Source organism: Strix uralensis, chromosome 1 (genome assembly GCF_047716275.1).
Source record: "Strix uralensis isolate ZFMK-TIS-50842 chromosome 1, bStrUra1, whole genome shotgun sequence".
Classification (NCBI taxonomy): Eukaryota; Metazoa; Chordata; class Aves; order Strigiformes; family Strigidae; genus Strix; species Strix uralensis.
This window is the reverse complement of record NC_133972.1, coordinates 70,517,495-70,540,219: the sequence shown is the minus strand read 5'-3', so window position 1 is coordinate 70,540,219 and position 22,725 is coordinate 70,517,495. Positions and strand designations below refer to the sequence as shown.

General features: G+C 42.5%; 2 long non-coding RNA genes across 2 annotated transcripts; one reads left to right on the top strand and one right to left on the bottom strand.

The window, feature by feature from the left end:
• The first annotated feature begins 316 nt into the window (after nucleotides 1-316).
• LOC141944151 (uncharacterized) lies at nucleotides 317-6,682 on the top strand. The gene is made up of 3 exons (XR_012629174.1): nucleotides 317-468; nucleotides 578-633; nucleotides 4,842-6,682. It is a non-coding gene; the product is annotated as an uncharacterized LOC141944151 (long non-coding RNA).
• A 3,582-nt stretch (nucleotides 6,683-10,264) lies between these two features.
• Nucleotides 10,265-12,104, bottom strand: LOC141953823 (uncharacterized). Its single transcript, XR_012632018.1, has 3 exons — nucleotides 12,072-12,104; nucleotides 10,450-10,559; nucleotides 10,265-10,326 (listed from the first exon to the last, which is right to left on the bottom strand). It is a non-coding gene; the product is annotated as an uncharacterized LOC141953823 (long non-coding RNA).
• Between the last annotated feature and the right edge of the window lie 10,621 nt (nucleotides 12,105-22,725).

Sequence of the window (22,725 nt, the reverse complement as noted above, 5' to 3'; positions counted from 1 at the left end):
TGAAGTGAGACAAGATGAGCAGAGGCAGAACAGAACTGTAAAACAACGCTGTGTCTGCTACTGTTGGGTTCGTTTCCAATCTCCAGGTCCTAGCGTTTTTGATATTTGAATATGTGCCATCTCCTGGATCATTCTTACCTGTAGAAAAGTTTTGTTTGATAGTGCCCAAATAGCATTGTTTCACATAACCCTTTTTTCCCCCTTTTTGTTTTTGAGGCTACATTCCCACCTTATCTTTACAGATGACTGGCTTTAACAGTATTTATTTTTATTTTCTCTCCTCAGGCAGGTCAGCAATTTCAAGGGAAGACAGACATTATGGAAGAGTTGATGATATATGGCTGTATACTAGAAGAGAAAAAGGAGACTGCACTTCAAACCACTGCTTTCATTCACCTACCATGCAGCCTGTTTAAAAAACGGAAAAAATTCTCTGACTAACTGCAGCTCAAACAGAGTTCACATTGGGTTAGTAAGGGCTATCTCATTATATCTATCTATCTATGTGTGTATATATATATATATATATATAAAAACAAGTTCAAGATTTGTTTAATCTACAGAAGCTCTGTTTCAGATCCCTGGCATGGTGTGGTATCCTGTGGCATCTGTGGGACCTGCTGCTACTGCAAGGTCAGTGAAGCAGTGTGGGATGTGCTTGACTTAGCTGTGACTGCTTTGCAGACTGAAGTTAGATATAGTAAACATACCATGAAGTTTTACAAGTATGATTCCAAAAATGTATGAAAGGACTGGGGACAGCATGAGAAAAGAGGTGCTATTTCTTCATTAGATTGTTGTTTAATTTTTACAAGAGTGTACACCTGTCAACTAACACTTTAAATCAAACTGATAGAGCTTTTAAAAGTTTTTCTAACAGTATCTCTGTCTCTATTATAACAGTAGACAGTGTATATTTAGAGAACGATGTAGTCATGTGGCATGAGACAGAATTGTTTAGGAATGTCTTCTTTTAGCTATCAGTCAGGACATTTACCACATTACTTGTTGGGTATGAATACAGTTTTTATTACGTAAAAGCATAGAATGGTTTGGGTTGGAAGGGACCTTTAAAGATCATTTAGTCCCACCCCCCTGCCAAGGGCAAGGACATCTTTCACTAGATCAAGTTGCTCAAAGCTCTGTCCAACCTAATCTTGAACACTTCCAATGATGGGGCATCTGCAGCTTCCATGAGCAACATGTTCCAGTGTCTCACCACCCTCATAATAAAGAATTTCTTCCTTATATCTAATCTCAATCCACTCTCCCTTTAAAACCATTATATCTTGTCCTATCATTATATTTAAAGAACAGTGCAATCATCAGGCACAGTCAACAAGGGTTCACAAAGGTAAAGTCCTGTCTAACTAATTTGTTATCCTTCTAGGATAAGGTCACCCACCTAGCAGATAAAGAGAAGGCAGTGGAGGTAGTTTTTCTGGGTTTTAGTAAGGCTTTTGATACTGTTCCTCCCAGCGTCTTTCTGGACAAGTTGTCCAGCTGTGGGATGAGGGGATTCATGGTGTGCTGGTTGAAGAACTGGCCAAGTGGCAGGACTCAAAGGGTTGCAGTGAATGGGGCTACATCTGGCTGGCAACCGGTCACCAGTGCTGTTCCTCAGGGCTCAATTCTAGGGCCAGTTCTGTTCAACATTTGTATCAGTGAACCGGATGCAGGAGTTGAATGCACCATTAGCAAGTTTGCTGATCATACTGAACTGGGAGGTGCTGTTGACTCACCTGAGGGGCAAGTGGCCTTGCAGAAGGATCTAGGTAGACTGGAGCATTGGGCAATCATCAGTGGCATGAATCTGAACAAAAACAAATGCTGGATTCTGCACCTGGGAGAGAGTAACACTGGGCACAGGTATAAACTGGGTGAGGAGTGGCCAGAGAGCAGCCCTGTAGAAAGGGATCTGGGGGTGCTGGTTGACAGGAGGCTCAACATGAGTCAGCGGTGTGCCCTGGCAGCCAAGAGGGGAAACTGCATCCCAGGGTGCATCAAACACAGCGTAACCAGCTGGTTAAGAGAGGTGATTATCCCGCTGTATTTAGCGCTGGTGCAGCCTCATGTTGAGTATTGTGTGCAGTTCTGGGCCCCACTATTTTAAAAGGGTGTTGAGGTATTTGAATGTATCCAGAGGAGGGCAACAAAGCTGGGGAAGGGGCTGACAGGAATGTCCTCTGCAGAGAGGCTGAGGACACTGGGTTTGTTTAGTTTGGAGAACAGGAGGCTGAGGGGTGACCTCACTGCTCCCTACAGCTTCCTGAGGAGGGGAAGTGGAGAGGGAGGTGCTGATCACTTCTCCCTGGGATGCAGTGACGGGACGAGTGGGAATGGCTCAATGTTGTGTCCCTCAGAGGAGCTTGAAAGGAAGAAACATTTCATTACCGAGAGGGTGCTCAGACCCTGGAACAGGTTTCCTAGAGAGGTTTTCAAAGCCCCATGCCTGTCAGTGTTGAAGAGGCATTTGGACAACACCGTTAATACCATGCTTTAACTTTTGGTCAGCCCTGAAGTTGTCAGGCTGTTGGACTCAGTGATCATTGTAGGTCCCTTTCAACTCTTCTCTTTTCACTTCTCCTTTCTTTTTTCTCTTTTCTCTTTTTTATTTCCTCTTTCCTCTTTCCTTTTCCCTCTTTTCCCTCTTTTCCCTCTTGTCCCTCTTTCTTTTCCCTCTCTTCCCTCTCCCCTCCCCTCCCCTCCCCTCCCCTCCCCTCCCCTCCCCTCCCCTCCTCTCCTCTCCTCTCCTCTCCTCTCCTCTCCTCTCCTCTCCTCTCCTCTCCTCTCCTCTCCTCTCCTCTCCTCTCCTCTCCTCTCCTCTCCTCTCCTCTCCTCTCCTCTCCTCTCCTCTCCTCTCCTCTCCTCTCCTCTCCTCTCCTCTCCTCTCCTCTCCTCTCCTCTCCCCTCCCCTCCCCTCCCCTCCCCTCCTCTCCTCTCCTCTCCTCTCCTCTCCTCTCCTCTCCTCTCCTCTCCTCTCCTCTCCTCTCCTCTCCTCTCCTCTCCTCTCCTCTCCTCTCCTCTCCTCTCCTCTCCTCGCCTCTCCTCGCCTCTCCTCGCCTCTCCTCGCCTCTCCTCTCCTCTCCTCTCCTCGCCTCGCCTCGCCTCGCCTCGCCTCGCCTCGCCTCTCCTCTCCTCGCCTCTCCTCCCCTCGCCTCTCCCACTGTATTCTACAGACCCTGAAAAACAGTCTCTCTTTGTCTTTCTTATAAGCTCTCTTTATAAATATCAAAAGGCTGCAATAAGTTCTCTCGCAGCCTTCTCTTCTTCAGGCTGAACAGCCCCAAGCCTCTCAGCCTTTCTTCATAGGTAAGGTGTTCCAGCTCTCATAATTTTTATGGCCCTTCTCTGGACCTGCTCCAACAGGTCCATGTCTTTCTTATGTTGTGGGCCCCAAAGTTGGATGCAGTACTCCAGGTGCGGTCTCATGATAGTGGATTAGAAAGGGAGAATCACCTCCCTCAACCTGCTGGCCAGGCTTCTTTCTATGCAGTCCAGGATACAATTGGCTTTCTGGGCTGTGAGCACACATTGTCAGTTCATGTCCAGTTTTTCATCCACTAGCATCCCCAAGTCCTTCTCCATGGGGTTGCTCTCAATCCATTCATTCCTGGGTCTGTACTGATACTGGTGATTGTCTGGACCCAGGTGCAGGACTTTGCACTTGACCTTGTTGAACTTCATGAGGTTCCCATGGGCTCACTTCTTCAGCCTGTCAGGGACCCTCTGTGTGGCATCCCTTCCCTCCAGTGTATCAGCTGCACCACTCAGCTTGGTGTCATCTGCAAACTTGCACTCAGTCCCAGTGTCAATGTAATTAATAAAGATATTGAACAGTATCGGTCCCAATACTGACCCCTGAGGGACAGCACTTGTTACTGATCTCCATTTGGACATTGAGCCATTTACTGCAACTCTTTGGATGTTACCATCCAGCCACTTTCTTATCCATTGAATCCATATGTCTCCAATTTAGAGACAAGGATGTTGTGTGGGATCACGTTAAAGGCCCTACAGAAGTCAAGGTAGATGACGTCAGTTGCTCTTCCCTTGTCCACTGATACAGTCACTCCATCGCAGACGGCTGCCAGATCAGATAGGCAAGCCACCAGATTAGTCACACAGCTGTCATATAGTCGTATACTTACTAAAATACAGTCGGTATACCGTACTACAGCTAACCATCTTAATTGCAGAAATGTTAGAATAAATATTATGCAGAACATGCAGACGTTGAAGGCCTAACATTCAGGTGGCCCATGTCTGTGTTATGGCCTTTGACACTTCACCTTGAGTTATGAGACAACAAAGTTCCTTTAGGTGACAAATCCGGAGTACATTAATGGAAAGAAAGGCTTTAATGCATGGTTTACCTTATGGAGAAGTATATTGATACAACAATTTTGTCTTCAAAACAGTCTTCCATTAAAAAGAAAAATCAACATAGTGTAACTTCCCAGCCTGCTCCTGATAGTTACATTCTGAGTATGGTGGCTGGTCATCTGAAAGTGAGAACTGCAGTAATCTGCAGGATTAGTGTGTTAAGTGTATTATTCTTAAAATTAATTACTTTTATTGATATATCTGTCTATCATTATCTCTTTTTAATGGAAGTGTCAATTCTGTCTGATGAGCTACAGATAACACTGCTAATGCTCTCCATTGGCCTCAGTTCAGTAGTTTTAAAGCAGAGCAATAAATGTGTAGCTGAGGCACGCTGAACTATCATGCTTGGGCAACTCAGAAGACTGTGAATACAAGTAACTTAAGTTCAGTAGAACCCACGGACCTGCCCTCTCCACTCCTAATTGGTTTTGGCTATTTTTTTTTTTTTCCAGGTAGGTGATGATCCAGTAAAGAGATTCCAGCAGTTGCTTCTTCTCAGGAACACTAATGACAACTAGGTTTGTACCTGTCATGTGTTTAGAAAGGCTCTACACAACTTTGCTCAAATTATTTCTGTTCTCAAATGGCCATCCCTACAGCCCTTCTCAAATGTCCCATACACAGACAAAAACACAAATAACTTTAAATTCCGTAGAGCCTTGCCCTGTTTTGTGCTTTGTGGGAGGTGTTCGCCTGTCAGCCTTACACAGCCTCTGAGAAACAGCTAGGCTTTGATGAAGAACAGGCCTTGGAAGATAGATAAGAAACTGCTGAGTTGTGCCAAGGTAGCAGGCAAAAACAGCAGACAGCTGCAACACTGAACTGCGAAAAAGTACTAAGCGGTGAGAAGTTACCGTCGCGGTGGCGCAGAATGCACCAGAGAATATGGGAAATTAGTTCAATTGACCCGTGAAACTGATAATGGACCAGCCTATACCTCTCAAAAATTTGCTCTTTTTTGTCAACTCTGGGGTATACGTCACATCACAGGTAGACCACATTCCCCCCAAGGGGCAAGCCATAGTCGAGAGAGCGCATCAAAACTTTAAAAGCGCTTTTGCAAAAACAAAAAGGGGGAGAGGTCTTGGCTGTTGCAGAATGACTTGCAAAAGCGGTGTATGTGTTAAATTACTTATGGCTCACAGGTGATAGGGAGGAACCACCAGTAGTAATACATAGTATGGGTCTGAAATTCGGTATAAGCTGGTGTGGAGATGGTGCTTTTGCTCAGTACAAAGATGTTGCTATAGAAGAGTGGAAAGGACCTGTGGAACTAAAAATGACGGGTCGAGGCTATGCCTGCGTTATTACCGATACCGGCACTAGATGGGTTCCGAGTTGATGGGTGCGACCCTGGAAAAAGGAAGTTAAGAAAGATGAAACAGAAACCGAATGAGATATTAACTTGGAGCAAGGGTTATGTTTGTGTTTTCACAGATGCCGGTTCTCGCTGGATTCCTGCTTGGTGTGTTCGGCCTGTATTGGAACCTGCCTCAGGGTGAAGGATGGGTGGTCTCACAACCAAACGCCACTGCAAGCCCTGAAAATCCGTTCTCTACGTGCTTGGTAGAAATACCTGTGGATACATGGCCGAACCCACTGCAGTTTTGGCTTAGCAAACAAACTAATGCTACTTCTTTAGCTTTAAGTGGTCTTTTAACTGATGCTGATAGTGTTAGACATGCTATGTTACAAAATAGAGCTGCCATTGATTTCTGCTTTTAGCACAAGGGCGTGGATGTGAAGATCTTGAAGGAATGCCTTATCTGAATGCTTTGACTCCTTGGGAATTACAGGATGGTTAAAAGAATTGTTAAAAGGAGTAATCATTGTAATTATTGTGATTATTGTGCTTGCTATTATTTTGCCATGCTTAATTTCCTGTATTGGACAATCGTTGCAGAAAAACTTGTAAGGAGTTTGGATTGCTCAAAAACAAAAAGAGGGATATGTGGGGATTCAGAAGGAGTCCCTGCGAGAAAATGGATGTGTGAGCAATCCTGCATATGAGCAAGACTGGTAAAGCCTCAGCATCGGCAAGGACATAACCTGGAAAGAATGAAGAGAACACAGGAAGTTAAACAACTTCAGGGTGTGGGTTTGGGCAGAGAAGGAAGTTTGTACAGTGTCAATGTGGCAGTTTTCATCCAATCAGAAGAAAGAGCTTAAGGAGCATGTGCAAAGCTAACTGTCCAATCAGAAAGAATTATACCATGTGATTGTATCATGTGATTCTCGCTAGCATTATAAAAGGCTTGCTTCACCACAATAAAATTGGCATTGCTTAATCAAACTGATTGTTGGCATGTCTGTATCTCCTGCAGTGCTTAACTCACTTATGCTGTTTTTCCAGATATGCAAGATATGGGGTGGAAAGAGTGATAGCTCTTCATAGAAAATGAATACATTAACTACATGAATTTTCCCCCCTTACCCTTAACATATCCCTGAGGTCTGCCACTGCTTGGATTGAGACTCTCTAGGTTAGTGGCTGACAACACAAAAACCTTAGAAAAGTGCTTTGCAGCTTTTTAATACACATATGAGTAGTTGCTGACTATCAGAAAACCCTGCTGTGTTGTGCTCTATAGATGTACCTAGAAAGCTCCATTTACAGAAGAGCAGACTGGAGTTTCATAGCAACAGGATTAGAAAACTGATCCATCCCTTGATTTTCTTTCTCCTATTCTACTGCTATTTGCATCCTACCTCTTTCAGCCTAACAGTACCTGAAATGGTTGAAGTAGGAACTGATCAGAAAATAAACAACAACAAAACAAATCTGACTTCTTTCTGTTTGAAAGGGAATAAAATAAAATGAGTGAAATCAGAGGTGGATATAGGACAGAAGGTGAGCCAACAGGAGTTTCATTATGGAAGGAGTGGATAATCTTGTTCATGTGAGGCAGAATGAGACCCAAGATAATACCATTTTTACTTAATGGAGAATGGGCCAAGGGGGAAACCTGCAACTGCAATCCTGGCACTGTCCTGCTATAGGGTTCGTTTGGCCCATATTAAATAAGACAGTTTAAAATATTAAACCTAACAGGTCTTAAGATGAGTGTGTATATGACTAAAATAATGAATGTCATCATCGGGCCATGTTATTATTTGTACGTTGCTCTGCAATTACCAGGCTATGTATATGTATCTTTAAAAAAAGAGGAAGTCAGTTGCACATTTACATTTGAGAAGCTAAGTTCCAAAATACTTATTATGAATGTCATTTTAACCATGTGAATTTCTGTAAAATAAACAAAGTAACACTTGCTGTAAGTGTGAGCCGGCTCACAGCGGGGACAGGAGCTCTCCCGCCGGAGTCAGTGGTGCACAGGCTGTGGGAAGCGGTGACAGGTAGCATGTCTTCTTCTGAGGTATTTCACTGCATGCAGACTACAGGAACACGAGGAGGCCAGAAGAGCCTCACTGTCTGCTCTGGAGTTTGTTGTGGTGTATTGGGTGCTTGTATGTCCCAGAGAAGTAGAAGGGGTGAGGGCTGAAGTCCTGTTGTCTACTGTGTCCATTGGTGGCTTAATAAACCACCAGAGAAAGGGAAAAAAAAAAAAAAAAAGGAAGATAATTAACTTTTTTTTTTTTTTTTCCCCCAAATGGAGACAGTTTTGACTGATTTGGGAAATTAAATTTTCAGTTAAACTCATGTTTTGCATTTGCTGTTAGTGGTAACGTCCAAAATTCCTACAGGTGCAGGAAGATTAACCTTAGGTACACAGCAAGCTCTAATTCTTTCCCCACTTTCTATATGGAAAAGTTCATCTATGTTCAGTAACATTCAAATTGTGACAATTGTGTTATACTATTCCCAGGTAGTATCTACTGTCTTTTTAATTTTACAACAAGAGGAATTATGAAGTGGGCAATTGTTTTCCACTGTCCCAAGGCTGATAGAGATAAATTAAAGTAATGCTCTCCTAACAGAAAAACATTCCCCTGCTCCAAACTCTGAGAGCAATGGAGACGTTGTATGTGGAGTCATGAACCTAGAAAAATGCATGGCAAAGTCTTTTGAACTCTGTTGGCCTTGTATATGAATCCTCAGTGCTATACAGTATCAACAATTAGATTGGGCTGCAAAGAAGCATAACTTCTTAAACAAGTGATTATAGAAACACCAAATCTTCCAAAAGTGGTAGAGATTGAAAGAGAATTTCTTGAAAGTGCCTGTTCCAACAACAACAACACTTGTTCCCCAACAGCAACACTTCAGTCATTAATTCCATCTTTCTCAGGTGAAGTTCTTGAGCTGTTCAAAGTGAGCACAAAGTTCAGATACATTCTTCCAAGGGACCTGTTCACAGAATCACAGAATCTTTCAGGTTGGAAAAGACCCTTGGGATCATCGAGTCCAACCATCAGCCCTACTCTACAAAGTTCTCCCCTACACCATATCCCCCAGCATCTCATCTAAACCACCCTTAAACACATCCAGGGATGGTGACTCCACCACCTCCCGGGGCAGCTTATTCCACTGTCTGACCACGCTTTCTGTGAAAATTTTTTTCCTAACGTCCAGTCTAAACCTCCCCTGTTGCAGTTTAAAAGCCATTCCCTCTTGTTCTGTCACTAATCACCTGTGAGAAGAGACCAGCACCAACCTCTCTGCAATGTCCTTTCAGGTATTTGTAGAGAGTGATGAGGTCTCCCCTTAGCCTTCTCCTTCTCAAACTAAACAGTCCCAGTTCCTTCAATCTCTCCTCATAGGATTTATTCTCCAGGTCCTTCACCAGCTTCGTTGCCCTCCTCTGCACTCACTCCAGCACCTCGATATCCCTCTTGTATTGAGGTGCCCAAAACTGGACACAATACTCAAGGTGTGGCCTCACCAGCGCAGAGTACAGGGGGACTATCACCTCCCTCCTTCTGCTGGTCACACTATTTCTAATACAACCTAGGATGCCGTGGGCTTTCTTGGCCACCTGGGCACACTGCTGGCTCATGTTCAGCTGCTTGTTCTGTATCATGTGTTCATTTTTAATTGCAATCAGAGAATAAACATGGACTACTGACAATTAGGCCAGCCATGGCTCTGCATGTTCAGGCCTCAGAAACATCTAAGGATGGGGGTGCCACAAACTCCCTGGGCCAGTTCCAGGGTTGGGACACCTTTATATAAAGAAAGTGTTTCTTAATGATCAATACGAACATCCTGACCTGCAACTTGTGGCCATTGTCCTTCATTTTACTCTCTGCCACTATTGAGAAGTGTTTGGTCCTGTCATTTTTGTAATTAACCTTGAAGTAGCTCTAAACTGCTATTAGATTGTCCCTCAGGCTCCCCTTCACCAGGCTAAGTCAACCTAGCTTTCTTGCACCTGGGGCATACCCTACCTAGCGCCACAGATTTGACATCTAGCTTTTCTAAGTAGCAGCAGTTTTGCTGTTCCTCACCCTCCTGAACTGTGCTGGTATGTACATAGGTCTGAGAGGAGACTTCGCTTGGGAAGAGTGAGGTTAAAAGACATTGAGCACTTCAGCCTTTTCCATGCTGCCTACCAATAAGCTGTATGCACCATTCACCAAGGGACCCATATTTTCCCTTGACCTCCCTGCTGCTAATACACTTGTAGAAAATCTTCTTGTTGACTTTTTTATCCCTTTAAAGTTTTAGTTCCAGCTTGGCTTTGGCCTTCCTGATTTCATCCAGAATACCCTTGCACTTACACTTTTCCTTTTCTGCCTGCCATTGTTTCTGCTCTGTATGCTCTCTTTTTGCCTTTCAGTTCAATGTCAAAGCAGGGAGCCCTACCTACCCTGCTTCTTTTGTACCCTGAATAAGCCAATGTCAACTCCCCCAGAGTCCAAGCCCCAACTCTGCTGCTTACCTTCCTAGCCTTTCTCCAAATCCTCAGTTTGATCGTCTGGTGGTCACAGCAACCCAGATTGCTGTCTACAGCCATATTTGCCATCATTTCCTCCCTGTTTGTGAGAAGCAGGTCAAGTAGCTCATTACCTGGTCAGCTTATCTAGCATTTGCATTTCCATAAATTGTCATGTGCCTAGAAAACTCATGGACTGCTTGCACAGTCCTGTTTTACTGACCTAGAAAATATCTGGATGACTGAAATTCCACATGAGGGCAAGGGCTTGCAATTGATGGGCTTCTGATAGCGGTCTATTGCTCATCCACTTCATCCTCTTAGTCAGACAAGCTGTAACAAATTCCACCACAATGTTACTTTTCATTCTGATTTTGAGGCAGAGACTCTCAGCCGGCAGGTTGCCAGCGTCACACTGTAGCTGTCCACAAAGTGCCCTGTTATTCATAGACATACACACATACATATATTTATGCATGTGTTGAGTGTATGCACTTTGGAACTGATTATTAGTAGCACTCAAAATCTAATTCAAGACAGGATAAAAAATGTTGATCCATTTATGTACACTAAGTTACAAACTATCTGACTACCAGGGCAAATGCAAAAGCTGCTCTTGGCTCAGCAGGTGGTTAGTGATACTTACAAGTCCCTATCAACAGATACATTTGTGTTACCTAGAAACCAACTTACTTTTCTGCACCCTTTCCTATGCAGCTATCCCACTGCTGTGCCAATACTATTCCACAAGACAGTGAATAGTTATTCCAGCATGGAAAAGTGTGGGCAATCACTATCTGTCAGGATGCACTGGGATCTTTATTTAGGAAAACATTTGGAAAGGGAGACAGGCAAGCTGCAAGAGTGCTTACAAAGCTGGAAAGAGAAGCCAACCTATTTCTCTTTAAAAGGTCTGGGCCTTTTAAAGTACAGCTTCTAAGTAATTAAAATATTTTAAAATTAGTTTCTTAATCTTGATACACAGTACTTGTATGTTTTTATTTTCTATGGGCAAGAGCAGACTTCAGTGAAGTCAGGATAAACATTTATCTCTAAAGCTTAATATTGATGAAAAAACAGTCCAACTGCCTAGGTGGTTAGAATAGCATTGCTGCATTATTGCTGAAAGGTGCTAACAGAGACGTTTATTTCTGTGCAGGCTTAAAGCTGATTAGACCATCCAAATGCATGCCTGACTGGACATGTATTTGCACTGGACTGATCTCTGAACCGGCTCATGCTAGCAGGGACAAATACGAAAAAACAACACAGTTTATAGCTATAGACAGCTTGCTGGCTTCGTGACCCAGCTGACAATACAAGAAAGATTTTAGATCCATAATGACATGGTGCATATTGAAGTAATTGTGATAGAAGACCAAGTAACCTGAAGCATTGTTTTCTATTCATAGATTTGGCATCCTTCATTTTGAAGAACTTCTGATACTTAGCCCAACGATGCAACTCTGTCACAAATAGCAAGTGGCCCCTCAGAATTTATTTACTTTCCCCAATGGTCAGCTGCAGCCAGGAAACACCTGGTACCCTTAGATGATAGTTCCTCCACAGAGCGCTCTTCCCTTCCAGTTTCCTATGCAGCTAAGTAGAAGAGCACCCTTTCACTGGCTGAATGCCTGGGGGAACACATCAGCGGTCACATATCACAGTTACAGGGATTGGCATCACGGAAGAACTGAGCACTGTAACTCCCACCCATTCCCTGAAATGACTCTTAGGTTTTAAGGTTATGGTATGTGTGAAGAAAACAATTGCCTTACAAAATGTATGTACAAGCACGGGAGGTGCAGAATCTATGGAAACAATTAAAAACAAATGAAAACCAACCTTTGCCATTCCTGTTTCTTCCTTCAGCATCTCAGCTTCCTTAGCAGCCTGTGACAGGCTGCCTGCTGTTCACAACGTCCTGACTGATAAGCCAGTCAGCAACTCTGCACCCTTAGGTTACGCTTCATGGGCACATGGTCTGGAATTAGGGACTGCCACTTCTTTTTGTCCTCTTGAAATGGTTATGGTTATTTAGGTTCATATCTTCTGCAGTCCTCTGGAGATTTTTAAAATCCATTAAATAAAAAGAATGTTTGAGATTTGTCTCTAAATAATGAGGGACTGACTGGTCCCACTGTGGAAGCACTTGACATACTACAAACCTGAGTTTGCTAATAACTGACCAGATAATGTCTGGGTCTCTCCTAAGCAGTTTGTTAGCCCACTGTGGGACAGAATTTCTTGAGCATTATTCAGCTCCTGGTCAAAGCTGTTATATGAACCCTGTATTATATGCAGCCATGTCTTTTGTAACTATGTCTATAATTAATGCACACAGCACATTTCTGTGTTGAAGACCAGACACAAAGGTGGTAGTGGCAGTGTGGGTGGCTGTGAAATATTGTGACATTTCAAAGTGTGTAAGGGAGACCATGCTAAGTGCAGTGGTTCTGTCTACTGACAGAATAGCCTACCGTAAATCAAAACAAGGTTTATTGGATAGCTGTACAGAGTCCCTTGCTCATGGACACCCATCGCATCTGGATCCCCTTTTGAGGAGTCCAGGCCTTTCTGTGTTTTTTGTAGGAGCCTGATCAGCCCAAGGTTTAAAATTCTACCCTGGAGAGAAGTGTCTCATTTTCAGGAGGACGTGGACAGAAACTGCTGACTCAAAAACCACGTGGTGAGTGAATACAAAAGCAGGATGAGAAATGAGCCTTTACAGGCCCTTTGGACCCTTCTTACCCAACACGCAGGCAGGTCAGATCCTGAAGTGAGGAACAGGACTGAGCCCACGGAAGGAAGTGGCTGCTACTAGAGTCAAGTACAGGGGAATGGGATGCAGGGGAGACTGTCAGGTCAGAGGGTGTTAAAAGCGTGAGGGCTTATAACATAGAAGCAGCAGTGGTGCAACACAAGACATAGGAAGCAGGAAGACTGAGGTGAGTGGGAAAGACTTGGAGGCACTTGTCCGGACCATACACCTCTCCATGTGTATTGCCTTGCCACAGTCTCACTCAGGGGAAAGGGCTACAGGGCTGCCTTCCTCGCTTGTGGTTATGTAAAGTGTATTTATCAAATTATATGTTTTATGTTATGTAGATGGTTCTGGGGTTAAACAAGCTTCTCCCAGTGAACTTCACTGGGTCCCATGCAGAGCAAAAGGACATTATCTTCTCAGTGGGTTAGTGATTTGCTTGTAGCTTATCTAAGCACTAGGGAAACTGCTGACTGACCACCTATACTGTCCAGATAGCTATTAACCGCTTTTAACCATGCCAAAGGGACGTGAGCATTTCCAAAAAGGGGAAGGCTGTCAATTATGTAAGGGAAAAGTGTTAAAAGCATTACAATTACCTCCCAAGCATTATTATAGTTCCATAATCTCTGGGAGGATGAAGAGAATGTGGCTGGACCTTGTGAGTCTAAAAATAGTCTGTTCTGTCAGTGGAGGAGAGGAAATGCAAGGGGACCCAGTCACAGACCATATGGATTAGGTAAAAGGCTGGTCCCTGGTGTTGTCAGCTGGCTAGAAGGAGAAGAAGAGAGACCTTTCAGTTTTCTTCTGAGTGGAGGCAGATAAAGCATGTTTTCCTTTAGTTACGGTATTTATAAGATTTGTGTCTTTGTTGTCTTTCTTAGATCTTGCAAATAAATCCTGTTTGTTGAAATCCTTTGGCTGAAGTTAAGGGCGATTTGAAATTGGTACCTTAATAGCCCTCTCCCTCCAAGACATGTCAAGCCTTTTCACTCGGAATCTGGAACATGATTCAGAGCACCGTACCTGAACGACTAATGTGTGGGTCTCTACCTGAGCTGGATGAGCCAGTTTGGGAGCAGATAATGCAGAGATCTGAGTGATAAAAAGAAATCTAAAAGTGGCCAAGATGAGTTAGGAAAACTACCTGTCATGTTGAGGGATAGAGGAGCACTCCCTGAACACCGGACTCTCCAGAGATTTTATGATAGGCCCAATAGGTATCTGCAGAATGTATCTGTTTTCCTCTGTGGTTGGAAACACTGTGCTGGGTTTGTGTGGTGGGGTTTTTGGTAGCGGGGGAGGGGGCTACAGTGGTGGTCCCCTGTGAGAAGCTTCTCGAAGCTCCCCTGGCTCCAAGTTGGACCCGCCTCTGGCCAAAGCCAAGCCAATTAGTGACATTGGCTGCACCTCTGCAATAACATATTTAAGAAGCTGAACCTGGGAGGAGGAGTGGGAGTTGGGAGGAGAAGTTACAAGAAGGACACCTATGCAAACACTGAGGTCAGTGGAAGGAAGGAGGAGGAAGGGGGAGAGATACGCCGGAGCAGAGAACCCCCCTGTATCCCGTGGTGAGACGGCAGGGCCACGCTCCCTGCCACCCATGGAGGTCACCGGTGGAGCAGAGATCCACCTGTGGCCTGTGAGGACCCCACACTAGAGCAGGCAGCTGTGCTTAAAGGAGGATGGGATTCTGAGGGAAGAAACTCCCGCTGTTGTAGTTCAGCACTGGGAGGACTGCAACTCACAGGATGGATCCATGTCGGAGCAGCATGGGAATGGGTGCATCCTGTGGGAAGAACTCACACTGGAGAAAGTTCGTGGAGGACTGTCTCCCGTGAGAGGGGAGCCACATGGAGCAGGAGAAGAATGTGTGCAGTTCCCCTCTCCTTCCAAGGAGGAAAAAGCGGCAGACTGACTGTAACTCCATCCCCTGCCCTCTGTGCCACTGGGGGGAAGGAGGTAGAGAGATCTGGAGCAGAACTGAGCTGGAGAGGGGTGGGAGGGGATGTTTTTAAGATGTGGTAATGCTTCTCACTGTCCCCCTCTGTCTGTTAATTGCTGTTGTTGATAGTGTTTGAATTAAAGTGATGCTGTTTTTTCTTCCCCTAATGAGTCTATCTTTTACCTGTAACCCTAATGTGTGAATCATCCCTCTCTATCCTTATCTCCACTCCTGAGCCTTTTGCTTTATTTTCTCCTTCCCATCCCTGAGGGGGAAGGGGCATCGTGGTGCTCAGTAGCCCTCTGGGCTCAAACCACAACACACTAGAAGGTGGTCCATGACACACTAGAAGGTGCCTCACTTCTGGTAGATGTCTTTCCTTGTTCAGAAGCTCTGCTACAAAAGGATGGCAGCAGTGGAAAATGAGTGTCCTGCCCTCAGGTCCTGCATTTTTTGTCTTGAGCTTGGTTCACATATTTTCTCCATCACAGACCCTGGCAAGGACAAGCCTGTCACAGCTGAGGTGTCTGAGCTGAGGGTCAGAACACAGCCAGAGCAGGGCAGCTCCACAGAGCAAGAGGAGCCAGGAGCCGAGGGGGACAGCAAGGCAGGCAGGCAGGCAGGGGTCTCCAAAAGGACATGGTCTCACAGCACTTGAGCAAGATGACCAGAGCAGGACTCATGATGGTAGGCACAGGCAGCTGTGCTCCAGTGGTTGCCAGACAGGTCCATAGGGATGAGGCAGGTCTGAGGTCAAGCCAGAAGAGCAAGTCAGCAAGGTATGATTCCTGAAAGAAGTATACCTACAGCCTTGTGGAGGTTAGGACCTGAGCTTAGAGGCTTCTCCCAGCTCTCTCAGCAGTTGAACCCTGGGTACACACCTGGGCTATGTGAGAGCTGGCCTTGGGTGCAGGCAACCAAAACCCTCAAGGGAAGGTGGGGGAAGAGGTTAAGAGTCTATTGAGGCATTCAGGGCCCTGATACAAAGATACATTTTTTTGTTTTCCAATCCCTTTTAGCTGTAAGCAACATCACCTTTTTTATTTAACAGTAAATCTTTAGGGACCCCATCAGAGGCAAGAGGGCTGGTAGGACTCCCATTACAGAAAATACTGCAGCATGTGCTCGGAGCTTACTAGGCACTAGAAAATCCAAATAAGAGCAAGGTGTTCTGCGAGTCCCAGCTGTGGAGAAAGCTGTGAGGGATGCTTTTACCTTATTAGACACTGAAACCCAATGATAAAATACTGTCCATAAGAAAGCATACTTCATTAGTCCATCTATTCCCAAAACTATTTGTTCCTCTTTACTTGCATTATTCTTTCCACTCCTTTCTTCACATTTATATAGGTGTCAAGGGATGTCCAGCTTGGCTGCAATGATCTTGAACTCTACTCTTCTGTGTCTGACCTTGTGTTACATTAAGCCTGGAGTAACATCCATATTGAGTTAAGTTCAAAGTGTGCCTTTCACCACAGTGATGCCAATGTCATCATCATGGATTTCACTCTAGATACACAAGTGCCTCACATATGATACTGGGTTGGCTTCCATAACCATACTTCCATGCAAGGTCACAAAAAGCAGAACGGTTACAGACTTCACAAAGGCCCCTGGGACTGCAGGAATGAACTCAGCAACTATCCAGTCCACTAAGTGATTCTCTTTTGGATTCTCTCTTTTGGAACACATTTGTTGAAGAAATGCTACCTGTCTCCATGTTTTACACAGAAGAAATTAAGCACAGACTCGGCTGAAGGGGTGAGGCAAGCACCTTTGGGTCAGTTGTCATAAGTCATGGTGGAACTCAAACCCACCTGTTTTATCTTTGTCTCATGCTCATCTAGACTTTTTCTCATCTAGGATATTGATACCCCTTCTTCTGATCGGGAATCAGGAAGAACAGTCCTTTAGCCCAGACATTCTCAATGTGAAGTATTTATCAACATGACACTAATTATCTCACTGACAGTTGTTCAACCAACTGTACCAGCCACTTTGGGACCGGCAGCTTTGATACCTGCTTGTAAACAGGACTTTGATAGTTGGATTAAGCTTAGAAATAGATCCAGAGTCTGTTAGCTAGATGTGAAACAGCTCCTTCAAGGAGAAGTTCCTAAGCAGCCAGGTAGGATGAGAACTCCAGAGATCTGTGAGGAGGCTGAACAAACGATATGTCTGGAGGGCATTCATATTAGCAGCTCCAAGCACATTCCTGGTATTAAAATCATGATCAGAACTAACCTCCTCACAGTCACCCCTAGGTGCTGTGCTCTAAAGAAATACGTGCTTCCTAACCATCACCATGCTGCTCCTCCTTTGCTGGCACTGAATCCAGTCAAATCTGTTCAGCTGTATTAAGCTCAGCTTCACAAAAATCTCACATTTTTTCCACCTTTCTTGAATAGTTTTTTGTTGGCCATGAATCTGCTACCGTCTGTGACCTTTACAATTTTCCTGAGATTCCAGCAGCCTTCATTTGGACCTCTCTAGCCAAATCGCATTATATGGCAAACTATAGGATAAGATAACATGAAGACCCTACTCTTGATAAGTCAGTTTTAGAATATCATTTAAACTGGCCTCTTTATCTGTCTTCTTTTCAAAAAATAATTAGAATTTGAAGAAAAGAAATTGTATGCAACCGAATTATTCAGAATTTGCTTTGATACACTGACAGAACCAATCTATTCTTTTTCCAACCCAGATATTTCTAGTCAAGACCAGCCACCAAAAAGTAACCTCCTCGCTGTGCTATCAGCTGACCTGTGTACCTCTCACACTCAACATAATCTCTCACAAAATATAAGGTAAATGTTTCTGTCTGCTTTAGGAATATGTCAAGACAAGGCATCTGAAAAGTTGTATAATGGAATAATCTCTTAAAATTTTAGGTATTGTGACTTAGATTTATATGTCAACTTTGGGAGAGGGATCAGCAGAACAACCATTTTTTCACTTACCCAGCTGAAACATCTCATTTCCAAGAGCAAGTCTGTCAGTCATCAGTGGTGGGCACAGGCTAAACTGTCTACAGAGACTGATATGATTCAATTTATTTCTGTTTTTTGATTGGTTTTGTTGTGTGGTGTTTTGTTGTTTTTTTTTTTTTTTTTTTTTTTATCCCCAGCAACACTTCATTAAACCTCTGAATCTATACAAGGGGAGGGATTGTTCCGGGTGTTATGTAGCTAAAGCACTATAATTGCAAATTTAAATATCTGTTCTCTTGTGCAGAGGGCAAAGAGGTTTCAGCCCTAGAAATATTCAAGTGGGATTATTATGTTTTTAAAAAGGAATTGAAAACTTTTTGAGATTGACCATGAACACTCATAGCATTATTTTTGAATTGTTAATTGTTTTGCTATTAACAAAAAGCTATTACCTTTTAAATGAATGGGAAAATTCCTTTTTATTTGAATAGCATAAGAACAAATATTTAAATATTCACTTAATTATTTCAAGTAGGTATGCAGCATACTAACCAGAAAAATGAAGCTGTAATTTATTCAAAGAACTCCACAAACATTGGGTTGGGACTGGTCAAAGTCAGCCCAGCTTCTTGGAATTAGCTGAAATATGTTGATTTTACGCCTGGCCAAGGACTAGACATATTACCTGTTTGGTTACGTAATGTAAAAAATTCCACTTAATGTTAAATCTAGTGACAACAAGTCCCTAATTGTTCTCTTATTGATTAGTCTGCAGCTCTGTTAAACATCAACTATTTTATGTTTTGTTTTATCTTATCTCCCATCAAACGTCCAGCACACCATGCTGAGCTGAGATGGGGTACACCTCCTGCAACGTTGCATTTCCTTAAAGACTACACCCTAACTACTGTGGCTAAATAAATAAATACATACACAGATTACAGTTAACCTAAGAATTTGGTAAACATTATTTCTAAACAAAGAAAACCACTTAATTCATAATATGTACATAATATAGAAAGAATCTATATGATACTGTCTTATAGCTTTCTCAGAATGTTTGCTTGATGGAAACACTGTCTTTAGTGGAACATAACAGAAAGGCTGAGTAGGTTAATAAAAATCTACATGTGTAAATACTTACGACGCAAATTCCATGTGACATCAAGCACTATAGGAAACTTATTTGCTGATAAAACTTAAGGAGAAAGTACAGGTGAGAAAAATATAGCTCATTCTTTGAATATATTCTTCAGTTTAATAAAATTCAAAATAGAATGTTGAAGATCTAGAAGATTTCATTAGCCTTTTTAGCCTTACTGTGTGAACTGAATATGTAGTCCTACAGAGTTATTCAGCTCCCCTCGATGTTGGTAGATGTACACCCATATACTTCCAGAACAACCTAGGGAAAACTGGACCAAACTTGAAGGGATGTTAGACATCAAAAAGGCAGTGATTAGCAACACCTAATACATTGTTATAACAGGTTTTTAATTCCTCTTCTAAAGATAGGGAACGTCTGATAAATAAACTACCAGAATTGTATGTGCAAAGTGTTGGAAAAAGCAGTGGTGATTGTTTTTTTCTAACATTTTCTTGATTGCATTTCCAGACTTTAGAAATTATGAAAAATAGACTGAATTTTGTTTCCCAATGGAATTCTCAAAGTAGAAATACTTGCACCTGCTGAGGAACTGATTTCCTGCATTACCGTGCACACTTTATGATTATTTTTTTTGACCAGATATATTTAATCTTTCTAGACATACTTTTGTCAAATTTGGCTAAAGTGCTTCTAATGTGAATGAAACTGAAAATTTGCTGATGATACTGGAAATTCAGAAATATCAGATTATTTCTAAAATTAATTTGATTAATTTTGAGTGTGAATTATTGCCTGAGATACTAATTAGTGGATGGACTTGGAAAGATTAATTGTTTTTTCTGGTTACCTTTACTTCTTAGTTTGTCTGAATTATTAATTATTCTCTACAATATAACCTGGATTTTTAAGACCCATCTTTCTTTTAGCCAAATAAGTCACATAGTTTAACAGTAATTTTAAATCAAATTTTGTAGGTAAAAACATCTTGATAAACATTGTTATGTTTAGTAAAGAAAGTGATCTTGCTTCAGCTATAATTAACAAGTAGTTGTGATAAATTATTCCTCTGGAAATCTTTACATTATGCTCATATAAAAAAATATTCATATAGAATACGAGGAGAGGCAATTTCATTAAGTATCCAAACTAATACAACTGATTTAGGGATAAATATCAAGGACAAGCTAATTCGGCCTAGATATTGTATTTTGGCATATGACATGATCTATTGGTTTTGTTAGTATTACCTAATGAAGACTGAGGCTAGAGATTGGCACATGTTTATATTACTGTAATTGATGTGTCTCATTTCAGCACAGAAATTAAGACCATTGTGTACTTTCCAAATGAGAGCTTGGGTTTTAAAGAGTTCTCAAGAAAGTCTTGTGCCACCTAGCTATGACAGTGTCTCACAGCAGAGAGTGAAAACAGCAAGTTGTGATTAAAAAGTTTTATTATGGTAAATGAGAGAATAGCCTCCCTGGAAAGAGCTTCTCTATCCATTTTTTATTTTACAATGATACTCAAGGTTTTTAACTTTGTCATCCTTTTAATTTCTCCAGCACTGACTCAGCAGTGTGCTTTAAGCTGTAAAAACAACCAGACTTTTTGAATATGGTTACTTTTTGCCTAACATCTGCTTGGCGGGCATTGTGCTTTGCCTTTTCTTTGTGCTTTTTTTCTTGACTTCCTTTTCTCTTTCTTGGAAGACAAGCTCCTTCGTTCTTAATAAAAACTTGCTTGAAAATCCATCGCATTCAGTAAGAGGTCTTCTAGACTTCAGTGGAATTTGGGGCTGATCTAAGGGAACAGGCTGTGCCAGCTTGCATCACCAAACCCTGAGCACAGTAGATATCCTGCTATTTTAACTGGACTTAAGTGAAAAGTACTTTAGCCCTTAATAGTTTTGTTTGAACTAAATAATTAAGAAGTCGTAACTGTAGGGTACTGTTGCTTAGGAAGGATGGATTAGAGAAGGTCTCCTGCAGGGAGCAGAAAAATGGAGTGGGAGACTGGCGCACGGCTCCTTTGGAAACTCTTCCCAGGTCTTCTGTTTCTCCAGAATCATGGCAACATGATGACCAATGAAACACTTCTTTTCTGACAAACTAAACATATGGACTATGCAAAGGGAGAACTTGTAACTTCTGTTTGTTGGGAAGAGATTTTGTAAAGTAATTACATTGATTTTTAAACTTCTAGAATAGGCCCATGAAAATATTCAACAGGCGGTTTTGAAGATGATCACTGAGACTGGTATGTGCTGCAGCATCTGCTTCAAAAGCAAGGAGAATTTTGCTACTATGCATTAATATAAGTTGATGTAGAAAACGTACTGAAGAGTTGAAGGGAAAACATATTAGCTGAATGTAAAAAGACAGAGCTCTCCTCCATCCTCTTGCACTTCCCCAGAAAGGCCATCTAGGTCAGTAGTGGTTTGGGATCTTCCTCCAGGACCTGGAAGGCAGCTATGGAAGTTAATTCTCCTGACTTCTCTGTAGAGTCTGAGGAGTCCCTTCTGCCAACCCAACTGTTGGCTGTAGACCTGCAGGTAGGTGCTCTTTGCTCCTGCTGTTCTGCTTGGAGAGAGCTAATAGGAAAGCACTGAAGTTGTGAATCTTGTCCACAGGAAGGAGAAGACAGGTCTAAGGCACTCACAAGTCACTGTGAGTGGCAAAACACTCTCTTGCTGTTGTCACTTCCTCCAGACCTGAACTGTCCAACAGTATAAGCAAAATATTACTTAATATGTTACCGTTAAGTGTTACTTAAAATGTTAACTAAACCAATATTTAACTCCCATATGACAGCAAAGCTACATGTAATTAAAACACAATTGCCAAATTTCTTGATGTCTCCTAGTTAGAGAAGTACTTGTCTTGAAATACATTTCCAGTGCAAAGGACTAATCCCATTGGATTTAGTTGATCAAAGCTATTATTTTTATCTGAGAAAAAAAACCTGATCTTTTTACTTTTTAATCTTCTTTTACATTGTGTGTTTCTGACTTTTCTTTGTTGTGTGGTCCTCAAACCCATTTAATCTTATATTTTGAAATTGTTGATTTACGGGAAAAATGAATACATACATTGCTCCTCCCTTATAATTTTTATTCTTCCAAGTCCTCCTCTTAAATTATTTTTGCATGTTGCTATTGTATTTGTTTTTTACAAGAGGAGGACTTCGAAGTCTAGTCACAGGTTTCACTTTGGAAAGTCTTAAGCCTGTGCTGGAGATGAACGAACCTACTTCCAATGTGTACAATTTAATGCTGGTCCCACGATGTGAAAATGTAACCTCCTTTCCCAAGTGAATGAGCACTAACTCCAACTTATAAGTTATGTAGGTACATTTAATTTATGCACTTTATAAAGTAGCTCCTGTTTTTACTACCGTGACAGAAAACACTGGCTAATTTCAAAAGCCGTCTGGACATGATCCTGGGCAACTGGCTCTAGGTGGCCTTGCTTGAGCAAGTGGGGTTGGATCCAGAGGTCCCTTCGCACCTCAACCACTCTGTGGTTCTGTGACAATCAGGAGATATTCCACAGTTTTGCTGTAATGTTCATCTGTGAAAGACCCTTTCACAACTATTTTCTCTTAATCTTTCGGTTAATCTTTTTAACATATCCACTGTTTGAAACACTCTGCAATTATTTGGTGATGCTTTGCTGCAACAGAAGCTTAATGTTGCTGATTATGTGGGAGCTATTGGGTGTTTCCATTTTGGCCGAGCCATATTTAATTAT